Source organism: Rutilus rutilus (assembly GCF_951802725.1).
Source record: "Rutilus rutilus genome assembly, chromosome: 1".
Classification (NCBI taxonomy): Eukaryota; Metazoa; Chordata; class Actinopteri; order Cypriniformes; family Leuciscidae; genus Rutilus; species Rutilus rutilus.
The window spans coordinates 23,093,636-23,115,863 of record NC_140209.1 but is presented as its reverse complement, the minus strand read 5'-3'; the positions used below and the strand labels follow the sequence as shown (position 1 = coordinate 23,115,863).

The following is a 22,228-nucleotide window of genomic DNA, read 5'->3' as shown; positions in this document are numbered from 1 at the left end:
GTGTGATATGTTACCATATTATCATGCTTAACACTGAGAATTTGAATAATTGTAATGTGATGATCAGATGCAGATATCTAAGTCAAAGAATATGGGCGGTTTGCGGGTGGATTATTTATTTTTAACAGTGGATTCGGGTGAATCAAAGTGCACCAGATTAATGAATTTTTCTTTAAAATGTACAACATTTTCTTACGGGGGAGCATGCCCCCGGACCCCCCCCCCAGAGGTACCGAGCTCCACCCACAAAAAATCAATGTGGGAAACACATTAGGCTATATGATGACCTACAATAAATGCCTTATTAATAAAATACATTATTAGGATTTTACCACCTCCGCCTCGTTTTGAGCCAGGAAAAACCCTGTCTTGTTTTGCACAATTGAATGAGCTGGAGTTTCGGAAATTGCATTTGTTCTTGTTTTGCCTCCAGTGCCTTGCATGTAGATGTACTGTGGTTGAAGCTGTAATGATAACCCGATACACAAACGCATTAACACTATCATTAACCACCAGCTGCAGTGTATGACCAAATCAGGCTACCGAGTCCCATTTCACCCATCTGGGATAGTTTGCTGCCAGCCTGGGAAAACCCTGACTAACTTCTGGCAAATTTAGATTTGCTCTGCAAGTCTGCCCAAGAGCGCATTCAAGCCCATTTCCAATCTTTCAAAATCGAGGCAATCACAAACTTTGAGGCGAGCTTTACACGATGACGATAACTCTGATTGGTTTTACGTCTATCCAATTACGCCCAGAGGCATTTGAGCGACGTCCGTTGGTGACGCCCCTTTGGAAAGGGGCTGTGAATGAACCTTCCCCAGACCCACTCTCAGTTACAATTGAGAAGGGTCTGGTGTCAACCAGGCTAGTTTTCTGCCACAATGTTTGTGAATTATCGTAAACGCATGCAGACATTTTCCCAGTTAGTCATCAATTAGTTAAGCTGTGAGGTTGTCAGCTGTGTGTTGCCATTAAACTGGTGTTAACTTGTATTTGTCTTTTTTCGCTTTAGACCTGATGCCACTGAAAGAGGAGAGTCAAGAACTGAATAATATGCAAGATGAACATCATGATTTCAAGACTGAAGAGAAATCAATCGTGAGACTTCACACTGGAGAAAAGCCTTATACTTGCTCTCATTGTGAACAGAGTTTTGCATATAAAACAACACTTAAAGTCCACATGAGAATTCACACTGGAGAAAAGCCTTATACTTGCTCTCATTGTGAACAGAGTTTTTCACATAAAAGCAACCTTAATGTCCACATGAGAATTCACACTGGAGAGAGTCCTTTCACCTGTCAACCATGTGGAAGGAGTTTTGCTCAAAAACAAACCCTTAAAGACCACACGAGAATTCACACTGGAGAAAAGCCTTATACTTGCTCTCATTGTGGACAGAGTTTTGCACATAAAAGCAACCTTAAAGACCACATGAGAATTCACACTGGAGAAAAGCCTTATACTTGCTCTCATTGTGAACAGAGTTTTTCACATAAAAGCAACCTTAATGTCCACTTGAGAATTCACACTGGAGAGAGTCCTTTCACCTGTCAACCATGTGGAAGGAGTTTTGCTAAAAAACAAACCCTTAAAGACCACATGAGAATTCACACTGGAGAAAAGCCTTATACTTGCTCTCATTGTGGACAGAGTTTTGCACATAACAGCAGCCTTAATTCCCACATGAGAATTCACACTGGAGAAAAGCCTTATACTTGCTCTCATTGTGAACAGAGTTTTGCATATAAAACAGCCCTTAAAGTCCACATGAGAATTCACACTGGAGAAAAGCCTTATACTTGCTCTCATTGTGAACAGAGTTTTGCATATAAAGCAACACTTAAAGTCCACATGAGAATTCACACTGGAGAAAAGCCGTATACTTGCTCTCATTGTGGACAGAGTTTTGCACATAAAAGCGGCCTTAATTCCCACATGAGAATTCATACTGGAGAGAGTCCTTTCATCTGTCACCCATGTGGAAGGAGTTTTGCTCAAAAACAAACCCTTAAAGACCACATGAGAATTCACACTGGAGAAAAGCCTTATACTTGCTCTCATTGTGAACAGAGTTTTGCATATAAAACAACACTTAAAGTCCACATGAGAATTCACACTGGAGAAAAGCCTTATACTTGCTCTCATTGTGGACAGAGTTTTGCACATAAAAGCGGTCTTAATTCACACACGAGAATTCACACTGGAGAAAAGCCTTATACTTGCTCTCATTGTGGACTGAAATTTGCACATAACAACACCCTTAATTCCCACATGAGAATTCACACTGGAGAAAAGCCTTATACTTGCTCTCATTGTGAACAGAGTTTTGCATATAAAACGACACTTAAAGTCCACATGAGCGTTCACACTGGAGAAAAGCCTTATACTTGCTCTCATTGTGGACAGAGTTTTGCACATAAAATTGGTCTTAATTCCCACATGAGAATTCACACTGGAGAAAAGCCTTATACTTGCTCTCATTGTGGACAGAGTTTTGCACATAACAGCACCCTTAATTCCCACATGAGAATTCACACTAGAGAGAAAAAAAATAGAAAAAAAATGTTCACATGTGATCAGTGTGGAAAGAGTTTCACACGTAAAGCAACCCTTAATGGCCACTTGAAGATTCACTCAGGAGAGAACAGTTTTATATGTCATCACTGTGGAAAAAGTTTCAGTCGTAAAAGTAACCTCAACACTCACATGAGACTTCACACTGGAGAGAAACATTTCATCTGTAAACTGTGTGGCAAGTGTTTTTCACGAGAACGAAATCTTAAGGCTCACACAAGTACTTGCACACAGGAGAGAAGCGGTACACGTGTTAAAAATGCTGTCTTGCTGTGAAATGGTGCAATGTAACTGTTGAAAACTCAGAAGCGAAGTCCAGGAGACTTAAGCCCCTTTCACACAGCGCTTTGAACCCGGGAAATTGTCGGCAAGTTGCCAGAGTGCCTTCTGTGTGAACGCAAACACGACCCGGGACTGATGCAGGGATCGATGCCGGGTTGGGGACCTAGTAACATTGCCGTGTTCAGTCCCGGAACACACGCTGTGTGAACAAAAGCCGTAATAATGCCGTGTCGTAGTGATGACGCTGAAGCGCGGGATCGTTCGCCAGCTGTGAAACGGTATGTAATGCGCAAGTTTGTGATCGAATCAGAGAAAGAATGCACAAGTGTGGTTTCTCGAGAGAGAAGTCGCAGCTCATAAGCAAACTTAAAAGGATACTTAAAAGGATCTCCGGCTAGTTTGCCAAGATATGATGTCAATACCCCTCCTAAGTAAGGCGCTTGGTTAAAAATACCTGAAATGCTTTCATGATTAAGAAAAATAAAAAAGCGCGATCACTACTTTTTTCAGCTTTTTGTACTATGGGCCGTCGATTGTTGATGACGCACGACGGTCCTGAGCGCCAAATTAAAACGCGGCAGTTCGACACACTCTTCTTCTACAGTTCATCGTCGGACACACCTAGACAGATAAAATGCCACATTGTGTGGCTGTTGGTTGTGATGCCCATTCGAAGACAAACGAGAGCGGTGATTTGACCTTCCACTGTTTTCCTAGTTCTGATGCAAAGAGAAGAAAACAATGGGAAGATGCTTGCGGGCGAGTGAAACTCCCCAATTACCCGCGGCTCTGTTCTCGACACTTTAGCCCTGATTCATTTGAGGATTTTGATCGCCGACAGGTGATGAACGAGCTCATGGGAGTTCGTGGTTACAGGCGAGTACTTAAACCGAATGCAATACCCATGATTTTTCCTCACAAGAATGCTAAACGTCCGCGTATTTCAAGTGTAAATCGTGAACAGAAACGGCTAAGGCAAGAGACGCTGGATAGCATGCTAAGTAGCACTAGCGCTTGTGTCTCCACTTGTGCAGAGGAAATCATGGACTGTGTCGAACCAGAAAACCATGCACTTGTCGAGGCTCTAATGGAAGATAAAAGCGTCCAGTGTTCTCCAATTAAATTTGATGCAGAGACTCAGACGGATTTCGGGCTAATATACCAATTGGCTGCAGCTGTACAGTGGCCAGCTGACGCACACTACCAGGTGGCGACCGACCATAGTAGTTACGCACGTAAACATGAGTTGGTAGTGGAGGATGACAACTCTAAAGATCTGTTCTTATCAGATAATGAACCTAGCGATCTGTCTCAGTCACAGCGTAGTCTATTTGATCCGGATTACACTGCAAGTGCATCAGAGTCCTCTCAAAGTACACAGGGCTCACGACCTTCAATTCATTCACGTTGAAGGAATTAGCACTAGAGTTTTTATAGTTTTTGAGGAGCAGTTACAGCAATTGCTTCGACATTGTTCAAAGTGTGGCTCCCTTATTGTTCAGGAAGATATGAGAGAGCTACACAATGATGGATCACAATTGACATTAGAACTCACATGCATTAATTGCTGCAGTTACAGATGGCAAAGTCAGCCTCCTGGAAAACACTGCAAAGGGATAGGAAACCTGCTCTTATCAGCGTCAGTCTTCTTCAGTGGGATCCATTTTGTAAAATTTGAGCGCTTTTGTCACAATATGAACCTAAAGACAATAAGTGCTGATACATATGCAACACTGAGGAAGAGGTACGTGTTTCCTGTGATTGAAAAAACATGGAATAAAGAGCAGAGTACTGTGTTAACCACAATGACTAACCAGCAAGAAGTTGTGCTCTGTGGAGATGGCCGGTGTGACTCTCCTGGTCACTCAGCTCAATACTGTACGTACACCTTTATGGATGCACTGACTGAAAAGGTAGTGGACTTTAAAGTTGTAAGTTGCACCCAAGTGTCAAGCTCCAACACAATGGAGATCAAGGGTTTCAAAGATGCTCTGCAAACAATTGAAGAGAATGGAGTTAAGGTGAGCACCATCTCCACTGACCGCCACCCTCAAATTATGAAAGAAATGAGGGTAAACAATCCTGAAAAACATCATCAATTTGACCCATGGCAAGTGTCCAAAGGCCTATCGAAAAAATTAGCGAAGGCAGCAAAGACAAAGTAATGTGAAGGCCTGGCAGAGTGGATAACATCCATCATAAATCATTTGTGGTGGTGTGCACAAACATGTGAGGGTAATGCTGAACTGTTGAGATAGAAGTGGGTCTCCATTGTACACCATGTTATCAACCGTCATGAGTGGCCTGGGAACAGGTACTACCACAAATGTCCACACAAGCCCCTTGACGAGGCAGTCCAAAGAAGAAAGCTGTGGCTGAAGCCGGGATCTGTTGCACACAACAGTCTTGTGAAGACTGTGACAGACAAGCGGCTTTTAAAAGACTTGGATCACTTAACGGAGTGCGTCCACACAACAACACTAGAGGTATGATCAAGTATAGACATTAGATATTATAAGTAGGCATGAGTGTACATTGCCGAGTGTAATTCAATTGTAATTGTTCTCATTTCAAATTATATTTTGTTTAAGGTATATCACTCCATGTATCTGAAATACCTCCCAAAGAGAATGCATTTTGGATATGATGTGATGGTTCATGCCTCTATGCTTGCTGCCCTGGATTATAACAACAATGTGAACAAGGAACAGGTGAGTGTAATCATTCCAACTCATTGCACAGTATTTTGCACTGTGACATCAGTCTGTGGCCCCATTTACACGAAGGGAAGACACAGATATTTCCCTGCGGTTTGGCCTCTCATTTACACAAATACCCCGTTTTTATCACAGAAAACTATTATTTCTAAAAACTCCGGCCAATGTGGAGATTTCTGATAACGGCGGTTATGTGTTGTCGTGTCAACTAGGAGAAACGGGGTTTTAGGTTCTCAAACGCCACATTACGCACCAGAAAATGCTGTAACATTAACCCTATGTTTGGGTAGTTGACGTGACGTGGCTTTTTCACCGTCAGAGAAGATAAAAATAATTTATTTCAAATTTTCATCATTAAAGGGATAGTTCGCCCAAAAAAGAAAATTCTGTCATCATTTACTCACCCTCAAGTTGTTTCAAACCTGTATGAATTTCTTTTTTCTGCTGAACACAAAAGAAGATATTTTGAAAAATGTCGGTAACCAAACAGTTGATGGACCCCATTGACTTCCATAGTATTTTTTTTCCTACTATGGAAGTCAGTGGGGTCCATCATTGGTTACCGACATTTTTCAAAATATCTTCTTTTGTGAACTTCACACAAAGCCATTGTGAAATTCATACAGGTTTGAAACAACTTGAGGGTGAGTAAATGATGACAGTATTTTCATTTTTGGGCAAACTATCCCTTTAAGAACACTGTATATGGTTACACATTTTCTTGTTTTACATGAATTTGTTGTTTTAATACCCGAGTTATTTTTTTATTTTTGTACAACTTTGAGCCAAATCTTAAAATCGTCCTATGGTGTGATGGTAGACAAAATTATTTCATAAATATTTACTTTTATAAATAAAGAAAATAATGTTTAAAAATCTTAATGAACACTCCTGGCAAAATTGTGCAAGTGTCTATTTCACTAAGTGACCACCACTTTTCCTATACAAACATTTCTAAAAGTGTAGAAATTTCATAAAGTTTGTCACAGAAAAAAAATTCCTTTGGTGTTATGCAATAACCTGATATTAAGTTATTTTCCCTTTTTGTTTTTGAATAGGCTGTTCAAAACGGGGAGATGGGGAGAGCGTGGGTGAACCCAAATTCAAAATCGCTTAGAACAAAGTCCACAAGACCTTCAGAGCAAAACCTGTGATGACAGAAAAGGACTACAGCTACATGACTGCCATGATGGAAGATGTTCTCTCCTCTGATTACGATCCAAACCAGGCAGTGGACGTGAGTTTCAACCAAAGACACATCATGGCTCCACAGGTGACACTGTCAAGATCACAGATCATTTTGCAATCATTTCAGTATTCACGCTTCAAATAGCTGCGAATCTCTGGCACGTGTTTGTTTATTCAGTTATCAGTGATGTAGGAAAGCAAACCTGTATTTATAAAATATCTAAACTTGTAAATATGTACATAACAACTGTGTTCAACAGTTTGATTTGGTTTGTCTTGGTATATTAATATGTTGGTGTATAAACATCTAAATCTGTGAATATGTACATAACTGCTTTATTGTAGTATTGTGTGGACCTTGGAGGGAGGGGGAGCTGCTGATTGATACACACACCTGCTTTTGTATAGGGAATAAATTGTGATGGTCCCAAAAGAATTCTGGTCTTAAATTATTTCTCTTCATTTCACAGGAAACTTCTACTTTGAGTATGGGAAGTGTGCACTTTTGACACCTCTGATAATACACAATGAACACACCATTGTAGTTTAAATGCTCAGCTGTTTTATTTTGAATTATTTTTAGCAGTTTGTTTTTTGCAAGTTCAGTCTATGCATAGTTAAAAATTCCTCCATGCCTCCTCTACTTCTCCCTGATTGTCTGCATGTTCAAATCCTGTACAGGCTCCACTTGGTTCGGGGTAGACATTTCTTATTTTGTTCACTGCACACGAGGGAATGATTCTGCGGACTCTTCTCCCCAGCCAGCCATGCATCCACCATGTAAACTGGCGATAGGAAGAATATCTGTAAGACCTAAAGCCAAAAGTTTACACTAAATGTTATGAAAAGATGAATCAAGGTTTGACTCAAGCCAATACATGCCAGCCAATAATGTTTGCGCTGTATTATTGTCTAGATTCTTTATTGGTTACTGGAAAAACTTTCAGTGTTGGCCAAACTAAGTAAGGGATAATGTATAGCGAGGCGGTTGTTATAGCGAATAACAACCCCGACAGGCTGAACGGGACCCCGACGCGAAGCAGAGCTTGAATCAGCCTGAAGGGGTTGTTATTCGCTATAACAACCGCCTCGCTATACATAATCCCGCTTATTACATGGCTACCTACAAAATAAATAAATAATTTGACACAAATTATAGATTTAAAAAGGAGTTTATTGATTTAAAACGATTGCATTGCTTCCGCAAAAGAAAATAGTCTGTTCCGCGTCCATAGCAACGCGCTGTTTTTCATGGCAACGGTGTGTTATACTTCGCAGCGGTCTGTTATCAAGAAATAACATGTTATATAATTCTAAACAAATATGTTCATGTTAGACCTGCCTGTTAGTAACTGCATCGCGGCTGGGTAAACCAGCGCTCCATCTGTCACGGAGGCTGACGAGGGCAGCCCACAGTACATCTGGATTGAGACAAACTGCCTCAAAATTAGGATGGGCAATGATGCATGGTAAATCTGCAAACAAGTATCCTGTTCTTAGGCTATAATATGCATTTACTGTGGTAGATTACTTCAAAATTCTTCAGGCCAATATAGTTATGCTTAACCAATATAGCTACCCTAGCTACCTTACCCTGGACTGCTGCTGATATGAAGTGGAGTTCCTTACAGCAAACACTCTCCCTTTGAGTAAGCATTGGTAAACAATTGCCACAACCACACCAATGCGTGTGCCTACTCTCTCTTCCTGCTCCTCCTCACCTACGGCTACGAGATTATTATCATCCTGTGAACCTTCCTCCGTATTTGCGACACGTTCAGGCTCGAACTGAAAAGGGTGAACGGCAGACATTTCGCTTACGCGCCTTGGGCCCTATTTTAACGATCTGAAACGCAAGTGTCAAAGCGCAAAGCGCAAGTAACTTTGTGGGCGGGTCTTGGCGCTGTTGCTATTTTCCCGGCGGGATAAATCACTCTTGCGCCGGGCGCAAATCTAAAAGGGGTTGGTCTGAAGTAGCTTCATTATTCATAGGTGTGGTTTGGGCGTAACGTGAAATAAACCAATCAGAGCATCATCTCACATTCCCTTTAAGAGCAGACGCACTTTTTCCTTGGCGTATTGCTATTATAACGGCGGATTTGCCAGGCGCGCGTCAAGAGCGGTTCACAGCCGAGGAGAGCAACGCTCTCTTCACGGCCGTAAAAGAGAGAGAAGTGACATTGGGGATGGGAGAAACACACCCAAATTAGCTTTGGCTAAACAGGCATATAATAATGTGGGTAAATGTGTAAGCTAGATGTATGCTTTTATAATAAATTATTATATTTATAATAAATTATCTATCTATCTATCTATCTATCTATCTATCTATCTATCTATCTATCGTTTGTAATAATATGATTTGCAAAAATGAAAACTGCTGCTTCTGTGTAGATTAGAGAATCACAGTGTATGAGCGTTTGTGCACTCTATACATTATGGTCAAGCATGCGCCCTTAAAATAGCATAATGAACAACGCGCAACGCGCCACTGACTTTAGACTAGGTTTTTTCTGGCCAGTGGCGCAATTGTTTTATGGAACAGTAAAATAGCACCAGGGAACGTTTGCGCCAAAACACGCCTCCTTTTTTGCGCTGAACCGCCCAGAGAGCGCAAGTTCATTCCCTAGTTTAGCGACGTGCTTCTGTGGAGGGAAAAGCGCGCTTTGCGCGGGTGCAAAATAGGAATGAAACATGCGTCGGTGTACAAAGTCAATTGCGCTGGGTGCAAGATAGGGCCCCTTGTGTTTGTAGCGGCGCTGGGACCAGTCTACGTTACAGCCCAGAATGCAATGGGTAAAAACAACAATGGCGGCTTACAGGTAAAAACTTTATTTAAAAATATCTCGCTACAACGAAAACATCGGGTGTGTTATTATATCACGTTTGTGGCGCAAATGGTATCGCAAACCCAATAAGGCTAAGTTGTCAAACTAGCCGGAGATCCCTTTAAGACGCTGCTGAGACGTTACAAGTCACATCGATGTTGCATGTCTTTACGGGATTTTTACGGGTTGTGTGTGAACGCAATCTCTGATTTTTTTAATCACTGGTAGTGTTGATGAACCAAAATCAAACAAACCCAAGTCAAATCCCGGGTCACTTCATCTGTGTATTTTCCTGAATCTCTGTGTGAAAGGGGCTTTAGTTGTATATTAAGCAGGATTCTTTATAGAGCACACGAGCTGTCGGTAGCTGCAGTCATCAAGTCAAACTAAGGGAAATTTACATTATATTTTAGATACCTTTCAAAGAGGTGGCATGCAAATGAAGTACAGGGGTCAGCCCATTTCCTCAGTCCTGGTCTCATCAGCATAACAGTGTCATTCAAATACATTGAAGCTAATCAAATCAGCCTAACTATTCAACGACTGGGCCAGGGGCTCCAAGAGCCATTAAAGACAAAGGGTGAGAGTCTCAGTATTCTGACTCATTTAACTTACAATAGAGAGAACAGGACTGGCAGGAATCTCTTGCTGGACACTAGGCATAACCTTAGATGCTAAACCTAATTTACAGAACTTTCTCAGTTTATATACTATTGAATTGGAACCAAGATGTAACATTTTATAAATGTGTAATACAACATAATTGAATGTTTATACATAAAGTTACAAAGACTGAATGAAATAAGCACATTAAATAGCATTATTTGCTTCATTTTTAGTAAGAGAATCCATTGGTAATGTCTTCAATCTGGACTTGAATATGGCAACTGTTGGGGCTCATCTGGTGACACCTGGAAGTTTGTTAGAACTGCAAGTGCCTCACCACTGATCCTGCCTCACCGCTAATTGCATGATGGGGTCTACTTCCAGATAGTGTTTACTGTTTACCCATTTCAAAATGTGTCCGGAGAGCAAAGAGATGAGATAAACGCTATGTTTGCTTGCATTTTGTGAGAGGGATGCAGAACCTTGTTCTTCATGTGATTCAACTTCACTGTATCCCATCGTGGGTCCAAGAACACTATTGGCAAGATTACACTCTCCTGACGCACCCAGCTATACGTCACTTAAGGCCATTGCACACTGAGTCCGAAATTTTCGTATGCATTTTTTCGTGTTGGTCAGCCTTAAAATTCGTCACGCACAAAAACCTTGCACACTGAGTCCGATGTGTATTTATTAAACCTTTGCGGATAAAAATGCAAAAAATACAAAAATGGATTCGTCAAGCAATGAGGATGATTTTGTTGCCCTCTTTCTTCTTAAAAAGAGAAAAAGAAAGAGTAAATATTGGGTCCATCCAATCCTGAGATTGCGCCGAGAGGAAGGAGAGTTTCACCTCCTTATCAAGGAGTTGTGAAATTATCCTGAGCGATTCAAAATTTAACTCAGAATGTCAGTGGAACAGTTTGATGCTTTGCTAGCGATACTGGAGCCACATATTAAAAAGAAGACCACCAATTTGAGGTTTGAGGTTTCTACCATTTTTTCATGTTCATCACTATTTCAAAATAAAGGTCTGAACACGCCTTAGGAGTATGAAAATATTCTTGTTGCGAACTGATAAATTACGGCTCCTCTGTAATTTATTTTGAAAATCAGTCACCGAAAATGAAAACTAGAGATTGTAAACTTTCAAACGATATAGTTTGTCAAGATTAGTTAGATTTAGTCTACGATATTACTGTTTTAATGTTGTAATGGCTGTGGACCCGCCGGCGACACAATTAATTGTCTCTATTTTTGGTGTTTATTTTAAATTAGACAAATCTGACATTATTATTAATCTCCAATATGTTATGTAACAGTTGATATGGTTCTTTAATGCTCTTCTAACTAGCAGAAGACACTCGCAGGGTTTAAATCTCAGTTGTGCAGGCGGGGCATGTTGTCACACTGCGTTACAATGAGCCCCTATTAGAAATATGCTATTATATTCTATACTTTTATGAATTCTATTGAGAAAACATGAGAAAATGGTGAATAAATACTGAGAGTCAATGTTCAGAAATTATTTATTATTATTATGTTTTTAACTATGTTGTATAGCTATGGAGTAAAAAAAATTAGGATGGGAGAATTATTATTTTTTCAAATCTTTTACGTTCCCTCAAGAAACTTTGCGTTCCCTCGCAAAACCTGTTGTGAGCTCGGACAGACACTTCCTCTTTAATGTCCCGCTGGCAGTGGTTCAGAGCTCCTTTACGTTAATGGAGCGTTTCATAGTGTTTGAACTTGGACTTAAATATAAAGAAAATAAGTTTTGCGAGAGAACACAACAGTTTTGCGAGGGAACATAATAATAATAATTCCACCACCACGTCCCCTTAGGGGCTCCGTATATAGTTGTGTTTTCCGGTGTGTTCATTGTCAACCTCAATTTTTTTTTTTTAATTATTAAAATATTAAAATAATTATTTTATTTGAAAAAAAGTTAATAATAGGTTTTATTGAGAAAATATTTTAGTTATTATTGATTAAATAATAACTTATTTTATTTTATTGATTAAATCAGATAGCATTGCTGTCATAGGGTCATGCTACAATGTGCTCCACCTATGGGGCATGTTGTCACATTTCACTTCCATTCTTTTGGGGTATATCAAGAAATAAATATACACTGTAATTAATGTGGGAAAAAATAAATAATATGAACCCTAAGTAGATTTACGCAAACTGAGAAAGTAAAAAAGCATTAGTTTGTGCCCCGTCTCCTCTACATAGTAGCCAAATACCTTCAATCTGCTGACACCAATGAAATGAGCTTTAAGTGTCAATTTACAGGAGATCTGAAGACATCAGCATAATAAATGAGGTGAAAACAGGAACTATTGTCATGAAATAAAGAGTGTTTTCAGCAGATCTGTTAATATTGATGAGCCTCAGGCTATCAACACTCATTTAACAAGCCATTCAGGATCATCAGCAGATCATCTCACTTTATTCTGAGTGTTTGCTGTTAGAAACACATTATTTGAGTCAGGATCTCGAAGTAAAAGACTACTGTCATTTTTCACAACGTGACATGGATAAAACATCAATAATACAAAATACACTAATGACACAAATTACTACCATACTATGTCCATATGAATGTAAATATAGGCCTGATAGCACATGTACATCTCAGAGACCTCGACTGATTCTACTTAAGTAAAGTTTACGTGAAAAATTTCCTTAAGTAAAGTAACAAAGTATTTGTACTTCGTTACATTCCACCACTGAGGCTATGTCACGATATGTATCGTCAGGTTTTTATACCTCAAATTAAAACCCAGTGATGTCCGCAGATCTTATGGTAACAAAATAAAAACGAAACTATGATTATTCCCTGTATCATAAAGAAAAGAAAATAACTTTTATTTTGTGTTACATTTTCCTAATGGTGTTGCCTACCATATCAGTGCTAATTCAGGTTAAGTATACACTGTGGCAAGAGCCAAAAATCAATAAATTATAATAATGATGACGCATGCAAAACAGAGAGAAAAGACTACCGTAATATAGGGTAGACTGGGAACAGTTGAGACACTTTTTGCGTTTTGATTTTTCACACAAAAATAGATACTGAAAAGAAGTGAATTTCCACATGACATGCCACATGACATTTCATTAGCTTATCGACTAAGATATTATCAATCAATAATACCCAGAAGTAGTTTATATTTTCCACAATTATCTCATGAAAATAAGGTGCTTTTTGTCTCAACCTTGTCTCAACTGTACCCATATGTGGTACAGTTGAGACAGTGCATGGTACAGTTGAGACACCCATTTCTAATGATGTAAAGGTAACTAACCATTCATTCTAAATATGAAAAATAAAGACAAATAAAGAAAATAACAATTGGGCAACATTTACGTTTATTCAACCATTTATATTCATTCATTTTATTTAAATTAGCACTGGTTAAAATTGATAAAGCAGGAACAAGATATGAAACAATATTTATTAATTATCCACAGTTTAAATATCACAAATATCAAATTTTATTTTCATTTGCGTCCTATGTTGGCTAATTACGACGTTTAACCTGTTATCATAACACTGCACAACTAAGCAGTGTGTTTCCTAATAGAACTCTATCGGGGGTACAGTTGATACACGTGTGTCTCAACTATCCCCCGCTGGCCACCTCGCATATTTCTCTAGATTTTGCAATTACCTTGCATGACACAATACCATGAAATATGCCAGTTTTTAGGGCACAGAATAACGTTTGTGGTGATACCAGTTACGTTTAACAGTCATATAGGGATAGTAAGCTATTTATTGTGGAGAGTGCATGGTGAAGTGAACGTCCTACTTTAGAAAAAAAACTTTTCCCGATATTTTCGGATCGGAGATGCGTCCATTGTTAAAATTTCCCACGATCAAAGAGGACACTAATACGCATGTGCACAGCAAAAATCACAACTTGTGCTTGCTGCGAACGCAAGTTATTTAAGGTGTCTCAACTGTACCTATGTCTCAACTGTACCCAGTCTACCCTAATAATTATTCATGGTTTGCTACAATTACATGATTTCTGGTAGCTTATATGGGGGATTTTGACTGTGATCCCATGCAATAGCACAACATTAGAACTGCATCCCAATTAGACCTACTATACTATATTCATTACCATTTGCGTTCGTGATTTTCACCGCGAATCCACTTAAATTAATCGTGTAAGTCAATCACAATCCCTCTCGGAATTTCCCCACCTCATGGTGACACGCAGCGATCTGATATGATATCTCATTGTTTGGGGTTACCGTGGCTTATTCTCAGAACTTGGAGTATCGGCGAGCCAATCAGGGATGAGTTCCCTAATGAATATTCATGAGTCTTCCCCTAACACCCTGCACAAAAAAAAAAAAAAATTGCAGAAGGTGGCTGAAATCATTAGGCTTGTTTGAGATGAGCAAAATCTGCGCAGAATCGATCACCGGTGATCACCGCGAGATGCATGCCGGTTAGAAATGTGTCCGAGTGCGGTCCGCCTTGCTCTGATGTCATGCTGACGTACGTCAAAAATCTCTCGCGAGCGCAAGGCGCACGTGCCGGATTCTGCAGTCGGGCGCAGTTGCTCTCCACCGACTGCGCTGATCAAAAGCATGATGGGAAACGACTTACGCCCGTTTCACACATACTCCGTGTGCAGTGCGTGTGTGGTGCGTGTTGCAGTGCGTATGCGGTGCAGGAGCAGCACGCGCTAAAGTGCTTTCACATAAGCTGCGTTTGCAGTGCATAACTGATCCGGCTGTACCACAAACAAATTGTATTTCAAATCCATAAGTTATCAGCAAATTTCATTTAAAAAAGATGTTTTTTTTTGTCAGCATTGCGATTCTCTTTGTACATATATACTCTTTAATAGACGTATTCACGTTTAAAACAATTTAAACAAACTTCATTGCATTACTTCTATATAATTATATATTAAGTTGCTCAAGCAAGTGGCAACATATTTAACCATGTACTTATATTAAAATCGCATAGACTACATTTTAAATTAAAACTTAAAATTGACAAAAACAGCAGACTCATATAGGCTACTCTTTCTTTTGCATAATTTAAATCTTATACAATAAATCTTGCATGTCACAAAGAACTTGTTTTTCCACCTCCACGAATGAGACGAGTGTTGTTCATTATGTTGCGTTGTTGAAATATGTATTTTCCCTTGATTTACCCTGGTCTTAACGTCTCAGCATTGCGATTCTCTTTGTACACATACACTCTAATGGTGCGTTCACACCAAACGCGAATATGCGTCTGGCGCGAGTGATTTCAATGTTAAGTCAATGGTAAGACGCGTTTACGCGCGTCTGGAGGTCTTGCGGCGCGAATGAGGCGTTTAGCGCGGCGCGGTAGACGCGAATTCGCCTCATTCGCGCGAATTTAGCGTTTGGTTACGCGCGAAATTTATTAGTGCTATTTGTGCATTCACGCGTTTGACGCGAATTCGCGTCTGCCGCCCGAGTTGAAAAATCTGAACTTCTGCGTCAATTCGCGCCGCGTTAACCAATCAGGAGCCTGCTTGCTGCTGTCACGTGGTGAACTGACAGTTTATAATGTTATTTTATGTTTGGCCTCAATAAATTATTTTGTAATATGACTAAAATGCACAACAAAGCAAATAATCTTTCACATAAAAACTCGATTTCAATGAGAGATACTCATTTTGTAATGAATGCTATTTATTTCATATCTATTCTAGATTATATGAAACTTTATTAATCTAATGTAAAGACAACAAACACAATATAAAAACTTTTCAAAAAATCACAGGACAGGTTTCACTTTTGGAGGCTGGCTCCATTTATTATCAAAACAAAAATAAATGACAGATTAGGTGCGGGAGAGGGTGAACCTCGCGCCGGGCTGTACAGCGCGGGCTCGTCATGCAGAGACCACTCGAGGCCGAGGCTTTATACGGCCTACGCTGTCCTCGTCAGCGTCCTCACCGTTAGGTCCACCAAACCTACCTCCTGAAGCAAATTGTGAAACTCCTGAAACCCTCCGGAGGGTTTGGTGGACCCGAGTACAGCCACGATGTCCCCTACGCAGCTGTTTCTGCTCTCCAGAGCATATACGAGCGGTGACTCTCTCGATTAATGCTATTGCTAATGCTCGATAAACATCTAAAAAAGATGGCCGCCAACAGGTTTCGAAACTCTCGCCCCCGGAATTCGCCTTTGACGCGCGTAAATTTTGCTTTAAACTTTTGATTTTACGCGCGTCAATTTCGCTCTGACGCGCGAATGCACACAAAGTGGTCACGCGTATAACTAGACGCGGCAGGCGCGAATTTTGACGCAGATTCGCGTTTGGTGTGAACGCAGCATAATGGTGCGTTCACACCGAACGCGAATAGCGCGTCAGGCGCGAGTGATTTCAATGTTAAGTCAATGCAAAGACGCGTTTTGCGCGTAAAAAATTCCTGCGGCGCGAATGAGGCGTAGAGCGCGGCGCGGTAGACGCGAATACGCCTCATTCGCGCGTCAAGTTCGCGCGAATAGCGCGAATTGAGCGTCTAGCGCGTTAAGCGCGTTATGCGCGAATGATTTTATTAGTGCTATTTGTGCATTCACGCGTTTGACGCGAATTCGCGTCTGCCGCCCGAGTTGAAAAATCTGAACTTCTGCGTCAATTCGCGCCGCGTTAACCAATCAGGAGCCTGCTTGCTGCTGTCACGTGGTGAACTGACAGTTTATAATGTTATTTTATGTTTGGCCTCAATAAATTATTTTGTAATATGACTAAAATGCACAACAAAGCAAATCTTTCACATAAAAACTCGATTTCAATATGAGAGATACTCATTTTTTATTGAATGCTATTTATTCCATATCTATTCTAGATTATATGAAACTTTATTAATCTAATGTAAAGACAACAAACACAATTTAGTGTATAAAAACTTTTTAAAAAAAATCACAGGACAGGTTTCACTTTTGGAGGCTGGCTCCATTTATTATCAAAACAGAAATAAATGACAGATTAGGTGCGGGCGAGGGTGAACCTCGCGCCGGGCTGTACAGCGCGGGCTCGTCATGCAGCGACCACTCGAGGCCGAGGCTTATACGGCCTACGCTGTCCTCGTCAGCGTCCTCACCGTTAGGTCCACCAAACCTACCTCCTGGAGCAAATTGTGAAACTCCTGAAACCCTCCGGAGGGTCTGGTGGACCCGAGTACAGCGACGATGTCCCCTACGCAGCTGTTTCTGCTCTCCAGAGCATATACGAGCGGTGACTCTCTCGATTAATGCTACTGCTAATGCTCGATAAACATCTAAAAAAGATGGCTGCCAACAGGTTTCGAAACTTTCGCCTCCGGATTTCGCCTCTGACGCGCGTGACGCGCGTAAATTTCATTTCAAACTTTTGATTTTACGCGCGTCAATTTCGCTCTTGACGCGCGAATTAACACAAAGTGGTCAAGCGTATAACTAGACGCGGCAGGCGCGAATTTGACGCGCTATTCGCGTTTGGTGTGAACGCAGCATAATGCTGCGTTCACACCAAACGCGAATATGCGTCTGGCGCGAGTGATTTCAATGTTAAGTCAATGGTAAGACGCGTTTACGCGCGTCTGGAGGTCTTGCGGCGCGAATGAGGCGTTTAGCGCGGCGCGGTAGACGCGAATTCGCCTCATTCGCGCGAACTAGACGCGAATTGAGCGTCTGGCGCGTTTCGCGCGTTAAGCGCGAATTGTGCTTTTTGTGCATCACGCGTTTGACGCGAATTCGCGTCTGCCGCCCGAGTTGAAAAATCTGAACTTCTGCGTCAATTCGCGCCGCGTTAACCAATCAGGAGCCTGCCTGCTTGCTGCTGTCACGTGGTGAACTGACAGTTTAATGTTATTTTATGTTTGGCCTCAATAAATTATTTTGTAATATGACTAAAATGCACAACAAAGCAAATCTTTCACATAAAAACTCGATTTCAATATGAGAGATAGCCTACTCGTTTGTATTGAATGCTATTTATTCCATATCTATTCTAGATTAGCCTATATGAAACTTTATTAATCTAATGTAAAGACACCAAACACAATTAAGTGTATAAAAACTTTTCAAAAAAATAACAGGACAGGTTTCACTTTTGGAGGCTGCCTCCATTTATTATCAAAACAAAAATAAATGACAGATTAGGTGCGGGAGAGGGTGAACCTCGCGCCGGGCTTTACAGCGCGGGCTCGTCAGGCAGCGACCACTCGAGGCCGAGGCTTTATACGGCCTACGCTGTCCTCGTCAGCGTCCTCACCGTTAGGTCCACCAAACCTACCTCCTGGAGCAAATTGTGAAACTCCTGAAACCCTCCGGAGGTTTTGGTGGACCCGAGTACAGCGACGATGTCCCCTACGCAGCTGTTTCTGCTCTTCAGATCATATAAGAGCGGTGACTCTCTCGATTAATGCTATTGCTAATGTTAGATAAACATCTAAAAAAGATGGCCGCCAACAGCTTAGAAACTTTCGCCTCTTGACGCGCGTAAATTTCGCTTCAAACTTTTGATTTTACGCGCGTCAATTTCACTCTTGACGCGCGAATGCACACAAAGTGGTCACGCGTATAACTAGACGCGGCAGGCGCGAATTTTGACGCAGATTCACGTTTGGTGTGAACGCAGCATTACGTATGCACATTTAAACACAATTTAAACAACGTAGGCTATTATTCAATGCATTACTTCTACTTATATTAAGTTCCTCAAGCAAGTGGTCAAATATTTAACCATGTAGCCTACTTAGGCTATATAAAAAACAGCCGACTCTCATGCCTTTTCTTTTGCATTTAAATTAAAACAATAAATCTTGCATGTCACAAAGAATTTGTTTTTCCACCTCCACGAGTGTCGTTCATTATGTCGCCTTGTTGAGGTAAATTGTAGTTTTCCTTGCTTTACCCCGGTCTTAAAGTGAAAATAGTATTTAATTAAATACATTTATGTTAAGATTACTACATTTTATTTAATTACTCGCATTTATGGTGAAATTACTACATTTTTAGGTCAATCTGTGTTCATTTTGACCATGAAACATGCGCTGTCACTTTAATTCAGCGTTTGCAGCACAGCAAAAATAGACTCGGTGCGGAAACGATCTCTGCACTGCTGTATGCACCGCAACTGGAACGGATCGACGGACTGCAATCGCGTGCAGTGTGGAAGCTCTAACCTGTTAACATGGGTACGGAAAAAAATACGCACCGCATACGCACTGCAAACGGAGTATGTGTGAAACGGGCGTTACTGACGACACAGCTTAATGCTCATTGGTTTAAACAACTGCGATGTATTGTTGTCTTTTAAAATGTTTGATTTTAAAACTCTAATATCATGTTTTATGTCTATAGCCTATGTTATGTGTGAATATTCCCAAACTATCTGACAGTGCGATCTCTTTGGGTTATGCAATTTATTTTTTTATAAAAAAAAAATAAAAAAAAAACACATGTCTGTAGGCTATTAAAGAAAAAAATATTGATAAACATGTATTTGGAATGGAATTAAATAACAAGTACTTTGGGTGTCTTGTTCATTTTATTTATTTTCATATAGAAGCAACAGAACTTAAATTCCATCCAGTTTATTGGCAACACTGTGCACGAGCGTGAATCCCGTGAATCCCGCGATATCCATCTTTGATCTCACAGGTGTCAGATCCACTGCGTGAAGAGAGAACTGTCCGGCTTGCCTGCTATGGCGAGTGGATAATGCCACGGATAACTTACCGAAGTCTACAGTCGTGTACTTTTACGTGACAGAAGAGGTACGCCGCACCACAGACGGGTGAAACCAACGCGTGACTCCAACGTCGCATCACAGCACGTCGCACCACTGACGCGTGACTCCAAAGTCTCACCACAGCACGTCGCATCACAGACGCGTGACACCAACGTCTCACCACAGCATGACTCCAACGTCGCATCACAATAAAATAATATCTATTTTCCCCCCTAGCTTTTCTTATCTTTCCTTTGTTATCTTTCTAATCAATCATTCTTTTCTTGTATTCTGATGACATTGAAAATATCATTGATACAAATTTTGTATTGTATACAAAGTTGTGTATGTCATTAATGTCATCTCTGAATGGTTTACGAACATAGTTTTTTTTTTTTTTTTAAAATAATTCACTCACTTTCTACTGGATATGAGGGCTATGCAAATTATACACCATCAAAGTCACAATTTTTTGCACAATTATTAACAACAACTTTAAAGTTGAACAGATAAATTCATTAATTGTAATCTATAACATAGTATTCTGGAATGTGTCAGTCTGAGTTTTTACTTTTGAAGGTGGTAATAATTTTAATTTACACAGTTGACCATAATGGCGAATACACAAAATGAAACTATTCACGATATTGTTTACAGGAGAAGGTGACAAGAAAGTATTTTAATAGCCTATTATTTTCAAGAAATCAACAATGAAAAAATAAGACAGGGAAATAGTCGTTTAGTCACAAAATGCTAAACAATGTAGGTTCATGGTCAAATGTTCAAGACTAGGGCTGTCAGTGTCGACTATTTATTTAGGCTATATATTTTTTGGTCATAAAGATAGATCTGAAGTGAACAATAGCCTTTAGTATGACTTAAATACATAATTACAAATAAGGCAATATAATTGGTTCAAATAAAGTAGGGTATTAAAAGTAATTAATTATTTTATTTTATTTAACAACACTATTAAAATAGCCTACATGAAGAAATATTTAAACAATGAACATATGTATATTATGTACAAATGCCAACAGAGGGCGCAAGAGGATAACTGACGATAATTGTTACACTTTACATCAAGAGCAGTACTACGGTGACGCATAGCTGCTGCCACATACATATTATTGTTTCCCCTCAATTATGTTGTAATAACGAGATCTTATGTCGTTTTAACGTCATCTTTTCTCGTAATAACGTGATCTTATGTCGTTAAAACTACATATTTTTCTCGTAATAACGAGATGTCACGACATCTTTTTTTTTTTGCCTTTATAATCCACATAAAATTGACAGCCTATCCTTTTTCACACTTCTACGTTCAAAAAGCTTATGAAAATAGTAACAGCCCCCAATCAGGCAAAATGAATCAATGAGGCCCTTTTTAAAAATATATTTTATATAGGCCTATAATTTTTTTTTAGTATATAATATATTAATTATATATAGCCTATATTTATTTTTGTTAATAGGCTATATCTTCATTACCTATAGATAATTAAACAAAAAGTAGTCAAAACACATCTAACAGAACATAGCCTAAGTTGTTTATTTTTAACAACATTGTGTTCTTATTTTTTTTAATTAACGAAATGTCAATCTTCATCTTTATAACAGAAGATACAATACAAAAATCTTCAAGATACAGCCATATACAATCTTCACATGTATAACGTATTGTCACCTTATAAACAGTCCTTTGTGTGGTGGAATAAGCAATGCTATATAGAAATGTTACCGGTATAATTTAAACTTTATTTTATTATTTTATTTGTTCATGAACTAATTATGCTAACTCAACTAATTTAATGTAAAGAGCTTGATAAAATTACTAATTAAATAATGTCAAATATTAAATAGGCTATTGATTAGAGTTGCCATAGACTAAAGGATTTTTCTAGACTAGTAATTTATTTAAGCAATTAGGACTAATCACACGTTTATATTCAATCCTGGGTGTATATATGGCTATTCCGCGCTCAAGCGCATAAAACTTGCTGCAAAGCACCGGCAAAAGTAGGCTAATAAATGCGCCTTTCATACGGACAGGATCACATAATCAGATGGTAGCCTACCGTATTTGCTTTCGATTGGATTTTTTTTCGTTGGTGGACATTTTTATTTTATTTATAAACTTTATATAGATAGTTATATTTCTCATGTCTGTGAGGCTAACTGTTTTCGGTTCATTTTTTAGATGCGCTCCAATTCACAGAGATCATGAAAGCGCGTTCGTTTTCTTTTATTTTACAAAAGCACAACGTTTTCTTGTTGTTGAGAGTTTACACAAATAA

At 39.7% G+C, this 22,228-nt stretch overlaps 1 long non-coding RNA gene across 1 annotated transcript; it reads left to right on the top strand.

Moving 5' to 3' along the window:
* Window positions 1-1,737: 1,737 nt before the first annotated feature.
* Window positions 1,738-7,196, top strand: LOC311306728. Its single transcript, XR_014630214.1, has 3 exons — window positions 1,738-5,348; window positions 5,454-5,573; window positions 6,638-7,196. It is a non-coding gene; the product is annotated as an uncharacterized lncRNA (long non-coding RNA).
* Window positions 7,197-22,228: the final 15,032 nt, after the last annotated feature.